Below are 13860 nucleotides of genomic sequence, written 5' to 3' on the forward strand. Positions count from 1 at the left end.
CCCTACTCGTCTCGCATATCCAGCAAGCAGCCTCTCGAGTGCAGTTTCCACAGGCACATCTTCTTGATCCGGCAGGTCAACGTAGGTATCTAGCGTCTGATCGTCGATACCGGGATCAATCGCACAGAAAGCAGTCTTCAGATCATCTGCCTTCCCCCCTCTGTTCCAAAACAACACAGTCACCATTACGTTGTGGTATGTGAAAAGAACATTTACTTACTTGTGTCACACTGAGAATCCATGTTGCCCGAAATGCAGAGCAGAGATGTCTTTTGATACAGTCATCTCTGCCTCTACTAGCATCCCGTTGTTAAACACATGTGCAATAAAGACTGGTGAATGCTAAACGTCAGACTGACCGGAAGTTAAGAAATCTTAGATTGATGATAACCTGGGAAGACCTTAATTTCACTCTATTGTGCATTGATATCCCTTATTACAGAACTGTACTTCTCGCTAATCCAGCGCCCACGTTGGACAGGATTTCACTTCACAGGCACCTGCCCACCTCTGGCGTTCTCCTCGGTGCTCGGTGTGGCACCAGACTTTTTTTCAATGCAGTAATTGCCTCTTGTTTTGAGGTGGAATTATTTCTCAGATTTGCACCCGTTGTCAGTCCTATTTGCTCTTCCCACTCCTCAGAACCAGTCTCTGAAGACGTACAGGATTTTACCGCTATTTTTGGAGAGCTGAGGAGTGCGGATAACTGGCTAGCTGGAAAAGTTCACATAAACATAGTCTAGCTGGCTGGACAAAAATGCGCATCGCTCTCAGCTTATCTGAAGTAAAGCACAAATACGCTGCCTTTGGCTGTTCTTGTTACACAATAACAGGAAGATTTCGGTGGGAAAAGAATGTTGCAGGTGGGAACAGATAACTACAGAAGAGAAACTAGGGGTGGGCTTGATATTTAGGCAACTCACCAATAATGAGCTTAACTTTTGTAATACGTATGAGCTAATTATAACAAGGCATAAAAGGTGACTGTAAGGCACAATAAACGAAGTCTGCTGATCACTCATATGGATTGACTGTGTCTTCCCTCCGTCGCGACAGAGGAGCACTGTACCGAAGGGGATTAGTGGTACAACTGATCTCTGCTCGCTGTCTGCCACGCCAAAGTTCTTTGGGTCGGGGACTGCTGCTCGCAGTGTTCCGCAGAGCCGGGCTCAGCCAGGTCTCGGCATTCACTGCAACGGGCACAGCCCTGTAGCGCAGGGAGGCCTGCGCTGGCCACGCACACCGCGTCCACTGCGGGGTTCCCTCTGCACGCGCGGTCCTGAGCTACTGTCCCCATCAGCCCCTTCCCTCCATACTTACAGTAGAACTCCCAGCTTGTTCTTCAGCTGGCTCAGATACTCCTGCTTCCCCCTGACATCCTGGCTCCGGGGCTTGGCCACGAAAGCTTCAGCGCTCCCCGCCTCCTCCTGAAAGAAATTACAGCTGTGTTAGCACCGAACATGTGTTCCGGTCTGCACAGGAGCTGCCTCTCAACGTGCACGAAAATAACGCGGCTCTCCGAGAAATGGAATTTCCACGTGAAAAGTGGAAATAGAGAGAAAGAATATGGGAAAAACTCCCATCACAGAAAAGGCACAAGCTTGCACTGCCATTGTCTGCAGAGGGCCTTCAGGTGTTAGAGCTTGTGGTGGGCACTCCAGCTTTGTTAGTCTGATAAACCTAGCTAGTCTTATAAAACTAATTTAATCCCTAATTTAATCCCATTCTCCTGAAAAGGAAAGAGCCAATCCAAGAACTAGTTGATGCAAGCAGGTACAGCACTGAAGACCTCATTGACAACTTATCCTTATGCAAAGAATTAAACTGACGTTACTTAAGTTTTAGGGATTAGAGATTTAATTAAGGATTACATTTGTTTTAGGGATTTAGGGATTATATTAGGGATAGGTCTTTTGCGTGGGTCTCGCAGTACTACAAAACACATCTGTCAGCACCTTTGCAACTTGTCTCGAGTGCTCCAGGGTGGAAAAAAAATGGGACTCTCTGAGAGGTTCTGCCCAACAAAACCAGAAAAGGAAAGATCTTCCTTGGAAATACCTTTCAGGAATGGCAGGGAAACCGGCTCAAGCTTCTGGAAAGGCTGAGGAAAAGATGTCGAAGGATCAAAGAAATGCTACTCTATCCCAGAGAGAACCTCTGGATACAGTCGTGCTTAGTATGACGTGAAGAATTCTTGCAACGCTTCCTTGTCCCTGTATCATTGCCTGCTTCCCCCATGTGCTGGGGTACGGTGCAATGGGACATTGTGAGTTGAATGAACTTCCTCATGCCACAAGAAGCAGTCATTCCTTACAATGTAGTCTTGCTACTTAGTCATTCTGGCGCTTGTCTGCATTAATCTCGTCAGCAGAGAAGTAACCCGGGAAAACCCAAATACTGCTCTGCTGGACACTTCCCGGTCACGGCCACCAGTACCGGGGCAGGGAGAGGGGAGGAGGATGAGGCTTTTCAGCAGCAGGAAGCTGTTACTTTGGCTTGGCCGTAGAGCGCAGCATTAGCAGGGGCTCGAGCCCACTAGAAATACCTGCATGTCCGGTGGTTCACGTGGCATCATTGTAAAGTGTGGCTACTTCAGCTATGTCTTCAGTATGCTCACCGTTTCAGCTTTTCTAGTGCACCTGAGTTTCCCTGGCTTTAAAGTTTTCAGTGTTTACACTAAGAAGAAGGTGAATCTTGAAGACACCGGCCACGAAAGTAATTCTCCCACCTTCCTAATGGGTATTTATTACCAATTAATCTCAGTGGAAACAAGCAGTGAAGAAAGCTTCCACATACCCATGCAGGGAAGCCATTTCCCTCTCTTAGAGCTCCCGTTGCTATTTCTTCCAGAAGCACATCCACCAGCTGACTGCTGGTCTTCCCCTCAGCCAGAGAACCCCACTGGTCAGCTCCGCCTGGAAATCACCTCTGCAACAGCAAAAAGACACCGAGCTGCTAGGAGAACGTGCCCACACATACTGGTTTTGTGTGAATCCCACTAGGAGCCTAAGGATAGATACAGATCTCCAGGCATGTGGTTGGTCTCCTAAGCTGTCTAAGGCAAAATGGAATACCCTGCAAGCACCTCTCAGGCCACTCCTAAAAGCCTAGGAGAAAACGGGGTGTTGCAGGTGGGCTTAGGGGTTGGGGTTAGGGGTGTGGGAAAATCACCCTGAGGTGGGGGGAACTCGAGAAAATTGCGTCCTAACGGAAGCATAGCATTACGGAAAGCTTTTTTTAGGGTAGAATACAGCTATAGCCTGGAGGACGGTTGGCACGCACACGGTCTGTATCGCCACAGTTCCCTAAGCAGCAGCTCAGCGCACGCCGACAGCGGTGACGGAGGACGCGCTGAAGGCAAAAAGCCAAAAGCAAACCCCTCGAAGCCCAGAACCTTGCTCAGGAACACAGGAGTTAAGCCTAAAACCGGTTGAAAGAGCTGCCTCCTACCTGTTCTCCCGCCACCTTTCCCCCTCCAATGTCAGCACCTTTCCTCGCGATCCCTTTTCGCAAACAAAAGACGGACGCCTGCGGCCTCAGCTCGGTACCGAAGCACCACGATGCGCTTGCCGGCTGCATGCTCTCTCACGAGGCTGACAGCTTCTCTGCACGCAACAGCCGAGGCCCTGTGAAAGGGGAGGAAGGCAAACACCCATCACGTCTCGCAGGGGTCAGGAGGGAGTCGGGGTGCGCTGCAGTCAGAGCCCAACGCCTTCCCCAGAGGAATTACCGGGGCACAACAAGAGGCAGGGGCCATCAGTAGACAGGCAGAAAACACGCACGGCAGCGATACCCACGTCAGACTGGCAGGACGCTTCCAGTCGCTTCACCCCGCAGCTTTGTTTTGAATTTAGTTAAAAGGCAATCAGATTCTTAACGCTCATTCTGCTTTTAATAGCTGCTGGAGAAAGGCTAACACGTGGCATGGGCATTACAGTCGGAATTCCAGTATAAAAATCACGGCAAAGCTGTGCTTTGTCAAGCGACTTTCAAAGCAGGCTCTGGAGCCTTTCAACAAGACGGTCAAATCTGGAGTCCCAAGGGAACTCTGTGCCAGCTCCATCAGTACATCTGAGCTCTCTGACAAAGTACACCGCCATACAGAAACGTAAGCGGGTTTATACCTCGGGCTCATTTACAATCTAGAAAAATAATACTGCCCGACCGGACGCGCTGCTTCAAGCGCCTAGCAGGCCTGGCTGCGTAACCACGAGGGACCGACAATGCCTCCCCGGCCGTTGCCCGAGCCGCAGCGCAGCACTCGGAAGCAGCGGGCACACGGAGCCTCGCGGGCCCTCGGCAAGTACAAAGGTTATCCCTCCGTAGTCAGCAGTCCGACTCACAAGCACAAGGCACACGGGGAAAAGTAACATCTCGACTGACCTTCGGTTCCGCTCCCCTTGATTTGTCAATGTACAATTCCAGACGAACCTAGGGACAAAGGAAAAACAAAAGACCCCCGTTTCACTGGGAAGCAAATCAAAAGGCCTCTTCCCCTCGGCTGCTCCGGCCCCGGAGCTGACTGTCACGACACAAGATCAGCCAGACACCTGAGCTGCCGCTGCCTCCCAGCCCTCCCCGGCGGTTAAAAGGCTTGCGGAGAAAGCAGCAGTCGGGGGCGACGGCTGGGGATTCCGCTGCCGGCTGCCTTTTCTTGCTCTGGCCCGCTCGCAGGGGCGGGAAGAGGCTCCTGAGCCACACACACCCGCCCCCCCCCCCCACCCCCCCCCCACCCCACCCCACCCCGCGACAGCGTTACCGCAGGCCCCGAGGCAGCCTCTCTGCGGCCCGCGGGGGCCGGCAGCCCCAGCCGGCTGCCACGGCTCAGGCCAGCGGCTGGGGGAAAGACAAAGCCCCGCGCAGGGCTGCGGCGGCTGCCCGGGCAGCCCGCAGGCGGCGGCGGGGGGGCGGCGGGGCGGCGCGGGCCGACCCCTCTCCCGGGCGCCGCCGCCACGAGCGAGCACCGGGGCCGCCCCGCCGCCGCTCCTCGCCGAGGTAGCGGCGCGGCTCCGAGAGACAAAAAAAAAAAAAAAAAAAAACCACCCAAAAAAGGGCAGCCCCGTGAGGAGCTCGCTGACCACCGTCCCTGCCGGGGAGACGAGAACCGGCGGCAGCCCCGCCGGTCCCGGGCCGGGCCGCCCGCCTGCCTCAGCCCGCCCGCCGCCGGCACCAGGCGCTCCCTGCCGCGGCCGAGCGCCGGGCCGCCACATCCCCCCGACTCGGCCGCTGCCCGCCGGCCCCCGGCCGCCCTTCAGCCCGAACGCTCACCCAGCGCGCCGCAGCACGTCCCGGCCCGAAACTCTTCCAGGTTCCCGGCGAAGGCTCCGCACCCCCACAGCCACTCCAGCGCGCCGCGCGGGCCGGAAATGAACCCGCCTTCCGGGGCCGTATGCGTAGCCCCTACGCACGAGGCCGGAAGCCCCGCCCCTTTGGCGTCACGTCGTTTCTGCGCATGCGCTGCCCGATTGTTGGAGCGCTGCTGCCATCTAGCGAAATATAAATGGGTACTGCAGCCGGCCCTGTTGGTGGAGCGCTGCTGCCATCTAGCGAAATATAATTGGGTACTGCAGCCGCCCGGTTGGTGGAGGTCCTTTCCTGCTATTTTGTGACTTGTGTTGGAAGTGCCTGGCACCAGGTTCGAGTATTAAGGCAGAAAGCCCCAGGGCCTCGTACCTCTGGGTGGTACATGCTGTGTCACACCAGCTACGGTGCCTTCCTGCTTTACAAATGCAATCAGTTTTGGCAAGTTTACAAAACTAGTGCTTTATCAGGAAGGTGTCTTTGGATTTCAGCTTACCCCTTTCTACTTTTCATATGCCTACATCGCAAGAAAAAGAAAGGGGTTTGCTTCTCAGGTTTGCTCCAGTTACTCGGCAATTCAGGCATGACCACAGCAGAGCTGTTTTCCTACAGTCTTTTTTGTTTCCAGAATCCTCCCTCCCCTCCCTAGAGAGGGCTATGTGCAGGGCAAAGCGGACACTATGAGTAGGGACGACTGAGTAAAGTTACCAAAGGGCACGTGGTGCCTTCCTCGCAGCAAGGGACTGATTTCAGTTTTTCTATGCTTGGATGACTTTTGCAGCTCAGAGTTTGGTTAAATCTACTCGTGGGGCAGCACTTGAACGTCTGTTGAGTGATTTCATACTGGACAACAGCAGCCACACCCAGACAAAAGTCTCCTCGGGGACAGACACGATAGCAGACTTCGTGTGGGCTGACCTCACCTTTTGCTTGCAACCGGCACCTTATTTTGCAAAGGAATCTTTGAAACCCTCTTTCTTTGAGACAAGGGACCGTAAGGGCCAAGGGCCAAAGCAGCCACGCTGCAGCCTGGAGCCTGACGGTGGCTTCTCAGGTTCCAGCAATGGCTGTGGAGCACAGCTCTTGTGTCACCAAGCAGAGCGCCTGACACCCTGAAGTGCCTCGGCGCCCCGGGGGTGTGAAGCCTCTCTCTGGGGATCAGGCAGCCTCCCACCACAGGTCTTGCTGAGCTAAAATGACTCTGCAGAGGCTGTAAAATTGTCTCGGAGTGCTGTGCTGCTTAAGATGAAAGTGCTTCCGATAGCTCAAGCTAGCCCGCCCACTCAGCTCTTACGAGCTGTACCTCCATATGCCATGGGAAGAAGTATTTAACGCAGTAACTCCAACTCTCGGCTTGGCACCCAAACCCGTAGATCAAACAGTCCATTTGTTCTTATTATTGGAAGTCTCCTTCCTCCCCTCCAAAGCCTGTCGTGCTTCCCTCCCTGGGCGAGGGCCCTACTCGTCTCGCATATCCAGCAAGCAGCCTCTCGAGTGCAGTTTCCACAGGCACATCTTCTTGATCCGGCAGGTCAACGTAGGTATCTAGCGTCTGATCGTCGATACCGGGATCAATCGCACAGAAAGCAGTCTTCAGATCATCTGCCTTCCCCTCTCTGTTCCAAAACAACACAGTCACCATTACGTTGTGGTATGTGAAAAGAACATTTACTTACTTGTGTCACACTGAGAATCCATGTTGCCCGAAATGCAGAGCAGAGATGTCTTTTGATACAGTCATCTCTGCCTCTACTAGCATCCCGTTGTTAAACACATGTGCAATAAAGACTGGTGAATGCTAAACGTCAAACTGACCGGAAGTTAAGAAATCTTAGATTGATGATAACCTGGGAAGACCTTAATTTCACTCTATTGTGCATTGATATCCCTTATTACAGAACTGTACTTCTCGCTAATCCAGCGCCCACGTTGGACAGGATTTCACTTCACAGGCACCTGCCCACCTCTGGCGTTCTCCTCGGTGCTCGGTGTGGCACCAGACTTTTTTTCAATGCAGTAATTGCCTCTTGTTTTGAGGTGGAATTATTTCTCAGATTTGCACCCGTTGTCAGTCCTATTTGCTCTTCCCACTCCTCAGAACCAGTCTCTGAAGACGTACAGGATTTTACCGCTATTTTTGGAGAGCTGAGGAGTGTGGATAACTGGCTAGCTGGAAAAGTTCACATAAACATAGTCTAGCTGGCTGGACAAAAATGCGCATCGCTCTCAGCTTATCTGAAGTAAAGCACAAATACGCTGCCTTTGGCTGTTCTTGTTACACAATAACAGGAAGATTTCGGTGGGAAAAGAATGTTGCAGGTGGGAACAGATAACTACAGAAGAGAAACTAGGGGTGGGCTTGATATTTAGGCAACTCACCAATAATGAGCTTAACTTTTGTAATACGTATGAGCTAATTATAACAAGGCATAAAAGGTGACTGTAAGGCACAATAAACGAAGTCTGCTGATCACTCATATTGATTGACTGTGTCTTCCCTCCGTCGCGACAGAGGAGCACTGTACCGAAGGGGATTAGTGGTACAACTGATCTCTGCTCGCTGTCTGCCACGCCAAAGTTCTTTGGGTCGGGGACTGCTGCTCGCAGTGTTCCGCAGAGCCGGGCTCAGCCAGGTCTCGGCATTCACTGCAACGGGCACAGCCCTGTAGCGCAGGGAGGCCTGCGCTGGCCACGCACACTGCGTCCACTGCGGGGTTCCCTCTGCACGCGCGGTCCTGAGCTACTGTCCCCATCAGCCCCTTCCCTCCATACTTACAGTAGATCTCCCAGCTTGTTCTTCAGCTGGCTCAGATACTCCTGCTTCCCCCTGACATCCTGGCTCCGGGGCTTGGCCACGAAAGCTTCAGCGCTCCCCGCCTCCTCCTGAAAGAAATTACAGCTGTGTTAGCACCGAACATGTGTTCCGGTCTGCACAGGAGCTGCCTCTCAACGTGCACGAAAATAACGCGGCTCTCCGAGAAATGGAATTTCCACGTGAAAAGTGGAAATAGAGAGAAAGAATATGGGAAAAACTCCCATCACAGAAAAGGCACAAGCTTGCACTGCCATTGTCTGCAGAGGGCCTTCAGGTGTTAGAGCTTGTGGTGGGCACTCCAGCTTTGTTAGTCTGATAAACCTAGCTAGTCTTATAAAACTAATTTAATCCCTAATTTAATCCCATTCTCCTGAAAAGGAAAGAGCCAATCCAAGAACTAGTTGATGCAAGCAGGTACAGCACTGAAGACCTCATTGACAACTTATCCTTATGCAAAGAATTAAACTGACGTTACTTAAGTTTTAGGGATTAGAGATTTAATTAACGATTACATTTGTTTTAGGGATTTAGGGATTATATTAGGGATAGGTCTTTTGCGTGGGTCTCGCAGTACTACAAAACACATCTGTCAGCACCTTTGCAACTTGTCTCGAGTGCTCCAGGGTGGAAAAAAAATGGGACTCTCTGAGAGGTTCTGCCCAACAAAACCAGAAAAGGAAAGATCTTCCTTGGAAATACCTTTCAGGAATGGCAGGGAAACCGGCTCAAGCTTCTGGAAAGGCTGAGGAAAAGATGTCGAAGGATCAAAGAAATGCTACTCTATCCCAGAGAGAACCTCTGGATACAGTCGTGCTTAGTATGACGTGAAGAATTCTTGCAACGCTTCCTTGTCCCTGTATCATTGCCTGCTTCCCCCATGTGCTGGGGTACGGTGCAATGGGACATTGTGAGTTGAATGAACTTCCTCATGCCACAAGAAGCAGTCATTCCTTACAATGTAGTCTTGCTACTTAGTCATTCTGGCGCTTGTCTGCATTAATCTCGTCAGCAGAGAAGTAACCCGGGAAAACCCAAATACTGCTCTGCTGGACACTTCCCGGTCACGGCCACCAGTACCGGGGCAGGGAGAGGGGAGGAGGATGAGGCTTTTCAGCAGCAGGAAGCTGTTACTTTGGCTTGGCCGTAGAGCGCAGCATTAGCAGGGGCTCGAGCCCACTAGAAATACCTGCATGTCCGGTGGTTCACGTGGCATCATTGTAAAGTGTGGCTACTTCAGCTATGTCTTCAGTATGCTCACCGTTTCAGCTTTTCTAGTGCACCTGAGTTTCCCTGGCTTTAAAGTTTTCAGTGTTTACACTAAGAAGAAGGTGAATCTTGAAGACACCGGCCACGAAAGTAATTCTCCCACCTTCCTAATGGGTATTTATTACCAATTAATCTCAGTGGAAACAAGCAGTGAAGAAAGCTTCCACATACCCATGCAGGGAAGCCATTTCCCTCTCTTAGAGCTCCCGTTGCTATTTCTTCCAGAAGCACATCCACCAGCTGACTGCTGGTCTTCCCCTCAGCCAGAGAACCCCACTGGTCAGCTCCGCCTGGAAATCACCTCTGCAACAGCAAAAAGACACCGAGCTGCTAGGAGAACGTGCCCACACATACTGGTTTTGTGTGAATCCCACTAGGAGCCTAAGGATAGATACAGATCTCCAGGCATGTGGTTGGTCTCCTAAGCTGTCTAAGGCAAAATGGAATACCCTGCAAGCACCTCTCAGGCCACTCCTAAAAGCCTAGGAGAAAACGGGGTGTTGCAGGTGGGCTTAGGGGTTGGGGTTAGGGGTGTGGGAAAATCACCCTGAGGTGGGGGGAACTCGAGAAAATTGCGTCCTAACGGAAGCATAGCATTACGGAAAGCTTTTTTTAGGGTAGAATACAGCTATAGCCTGGAGGACGGTTGGCACGCACACGGTCTGTATCGCCACAGTTCCCTAAGCAGCAGCTCAGCGCACGCCGACAGCGGTGACGGAGGACGCGCTGAAGGCAAAAAGCCAAAAGCAAACCCCTCGAAGCCCAGAACCTTGCTCAGGAACACAGGAGTTAAGCCTAAAACCGGTTGAAAGAGCTGCCTCCTACCTGTTCTCCCGCCACCTTTCCCCCTCCGAGGCCAGCACCTTTCCTCGCGATCCCTTTTCGCAAACAAAAGACGGACGCCTGCGGCCTCAGCTCGGTACCGAAGCACCACGATGCGCTTGCCGGCGGCGTGCTCTCTCACGAGGCTGACAGCTTCTCTGCACGCAACAGCCGAGGCCCTGTGAAAGGGGAGGAAGGCAAACACCCATCACGTCTCGCCGGGGTCAGGAGGGAGTCGGGGTGCGCTGCGGTCAGAGCCCAACGCCTTCCCCAGAGGAATTACCGGGCCCCAACAAGAGGCAGGAGCGATCGGCAGACAGGCAGGTAACACGCACGGCAGCGATACCCACGGCAGACTGGCAGGACGCTTCCAGCCGCTTCACCCCGCCGCTTTGTTTCGAATTTCGTTAAAAGGCAATCCGATTCTTAAGGCTCACTCTGCTTTGAGGAGCTGCTGGAGAAAGGCTAACACGTGGCATTGGCGTTACCGTCGGAATTCCGGCGTAAAAATCACGGCAAAGCCGTGCCTTGTCAAGCGGCTTCCCAAGCAGGCTCTGGAGCCTTTCCACGAGACGGGCAAAGCCGGAGTCCCGCGGGAACCCTGCGCCAGCTCCGTCAGTAGGGCCCAGCTCTCCGACAAAGCGCACCGCCATACAGAAACGTAAGCGGGTTTATACCTCGGGCTCATTTACAATCTAGAAAAATAATACTGCCCGACCGGACGCGCTGCTTCAAGCGCCTAGCAGGCCTGGCTGCGTAACCACGAGGGACCGACAATGCCTCCCCGGCCGTTGCCCGAGCCGCAGCGCAGCACTCGGAAGCAGCGGGCACACGGAGCCTCGCGGGCCCTCGGCAAGTACAAAGGTTATCCCTCCGTAGTCAGCAGTCCGACTCACAAGCACAAGGCACACGGGGAAAAGTAACATCTCGACTGACCTTCGGTTCCGCTCCCCTTGATTTGTCAATGTACAATTCCAGACGAACCTAGGGACAAAGGAAAAACAAAAGACCCCCGTTTCACTGGGAAGCAAATCAAAAGGCCTCTTCCCCTCGGCTGCTCCGGCCCCGGAGCTGACTGTCACGACACAAGATCAGCCAGACACCTGAGCTGCCGCTGCCTCCCAGCCCTCCCCGGCAGTTAAAAGGCTTGCGGAGAAAGCAGCAGTCGGGGGCGACGGCTGGGGATTCCGCTGCCGGCTGCCTTTTCTTGCTCTGGCCCGCTCGCAGGGGCGGGAAGAGGCTCCTGAGCCACACACACCCGCCCCCCCCCCCACCCCCCCCCCACCCCCCCCCCCCCCCGCGACAGCGTTACCGCAGGCCCCGAGGCAGCCTCTCTGCGGCCCGCGGGGGCCGGCAGCCCCAGCCGGCTGCCACGGCTCAGGCCAGCGGCTGGGGGAAAGACAAAGCCCCGCGCAGGGCTGCGGCGGCTGCCCGGGCAGCCCGCAGGCGGCGGCGGGTGGGCGGCGGGGCGGCGCGGGCCGACCCCTCTCCCGGGCGCCGCCGCCACGAGCGAGCACCGGGGCCGCCCCCGCCGCCGCTCCTCGCCGAGGTAGCGGCGCGGCTCCGAGAGACAAAAAAAAAAAAAAAAAAAAAAACCACCCAAAAAAGGGCAGCCCCGTGAGGAGCTCGCTGACCACCGTCCCTGCCGGGGAGACGAGAACCGGCGGCAGCCCCGCCGGTCCCGGGCCGGGCCGCCCGCCTGCCTCAGCCCGCCCGCCGCCGGCACCAGGCGCTCCCTGCCGCGGCCGAGCGCCGGGCCGCCACATCCCCCCGACTCGGCCGCTGCCCGCCGGCCCCCCGGCCGCCCTTCAGCCCGAGCGCTCACCCAGCGCGCCGCCGCACGTCCCGGCCCGAAACTCTTCCAGGTTCCCGGCGAAGGCTCCGCACCCCCACAGCCACTCCAGCGCGCCGCGCGGGCCGGAAATGAACCCACCTTCCGGGGCCGTATGCGTAGCCCATACGTACGAGGCCGGAAGCCCCGCCCCTTTGGCGTCACGTCGTTTCTGCGCATGCGCTGCCCGATTGTTGGAGCGCTGCTGCCATCTAGCGAAATATAAATGGGTACTGCAGCCGGCCCTGTTGGTGGAGCGCTGCTGCCATCTAGCGAAATATAATTGGGTACTGCAGCCGCCCGGTTGGTGGAGGTCCTTTCCTGCTATTTTGTGACTTGTGTTGGAAGTGCCTGGCACCAGGTTCGAGTATTAAGGCAGAAAGCCCCAGGGCCTCGTACCTCTGGGTGGTACATGCTGTGTCACACCAGCTACGGTGCCTTCCTGCTTTACAAATGCAATCAGTTTTGGCAAGTTTACAAAACTAGTGCTTTATCAGGAAGGTGTCTTTGGATTTCAGCTTACCCCTTTCTACTTTTCATATGCCTACATCGCAAGAAAAAGAAAGGGGTTTGCTTCTCAGGTTTGCTCCAGTTACTCGGCAATTCAGGCATGACCACAGCAGAGCTGTTTTCCTACAGTCTTTTTTGTTTCCAGAATCCTCCCTCCCCTCCCTAGAGAGGGCTATGTGCAGGGCAAAGCGGACACTATGAGTAGGGACGACTGAGTAAAGTTACCAAAGGGCACGTGGTGCCTTCCTCGCAGCAAGGGACTGATTTCAGTTTTTCTATGCTTGGATGACTTTTGCAGCTCAGAGTTTGGTTAAATCTACTCGTGGGGCAGCACTTGAACGTCTGTTGAGTGATTCCATACTGGACAACAGCAGCCACACCCAGACAAAAGTCTCCTCGGGGACAGACACGATAGCAGACTTCGTGTGGGCTGACCTCACCTTTTGCTTGCAACCGGCACCTTATTTTGCAAAGGAATCTTTGAAACCCTCTTTCTTTGAGACAAGGGACCGTAAGGGCCAAGGGCCAAAGCAGCCACGCTGCAGCCTGGAGCCTGACGGTGGCTTCTCAGGTTCCAGCAATGGCTGTGGAGCACAGCTCTTGTGTCACCAAGCAGAGCGCCTGACACCCTGAAGTGCCTCGGCGCCCCGGGGGTGTGAAGCCTCTCTCTGGGGATCAGGCAGCCTCCCACCACAGGTCTTGCTGAGCTAAAATGACTCTGCAGAGGCTGTAAAATTGTCTCGGAGTGCTGTGCTGCTTAAGATGAAAGTGCTTCCGATAGCTCAAGCTAGCCCGCCCACTCAGCTCTTACGAGCTGTACCTCCATATGCCATGGGAAGAAGTATTTAACGCAGTAACTCCAACTCTCGGCTTGGCACCCAAACCCGTAGATCAAGCAGTCCATTTATTCTTATTATTGGAAGTCTCCTTCCTCCCCTCCAAAGCCTGTCGTGCTTCCCTCCCTGGGCGAGGGCCCTACTCGTCTCGCATATCCAGCAAGCAGCCTCTCGAGTGCAGTTTCCACAGGCACATCTTCTTGATCCGGCAGGTCAACGTAGGTATCTAGCGTCTGATCGTCGATACCGGGATCAATCGCACAGAAAGCAGTCTTCAGATCATCTGCCTTCCCCCCTCTGTTCCAAAACAACACAGTCACCATTACGTTGTGGTATGTGAAAAGAACATTTACTTACTTGTGTCACACTGAGAATCCATGTTGCCCGAAATGCAGAGCAGAGATGTCTTTTGATACAGTCATCTCTGCCTCTACTAGCATCCCGTTGTTAAACACATGTGCAATAAAGACTGGTGAATG

The 13860-nt window shown here is 54.2% G+C and overlaps 1 long non-coding RNA gene across 1 annotated transcript; it reads right to left on the minus strand.

Moving 5' to 3' along the window:
- Window positions 1-1182: 1182 nt before the first annotated feature.
- On the minus strand, window positions 1183-3249 carry LOC130143540 (uncharacterized). Its single transcript, XR_008819766.1, has 2 exons — window positions 2797-3249; window positions 1183-1427 (listed from the first exon to the last, which is right to left on the minus strand). It is a non-coding gene; the product is annotated as an uncharacterized LOC130143540 (long non-coding RNA).
- Window positions 3250-13860: the final 10611 nt, after the last annotated feature.

The sequence above is a fragment of the Falco biarmicus genome, unplaced genomic scaffold, assembly GCF_023638135.1.
Source record: "Falco biarmicus isolate bFalBia1 unplaced genomic scaffold, bFalBia1.pri scaffold_417, whole genome shotgun sequence".
Lineage (NCBI taxonomy): Eukaryota > Metazoa > Chordata > Aves > Falconiformes > Falconidae > Falco > Falco biarmicus.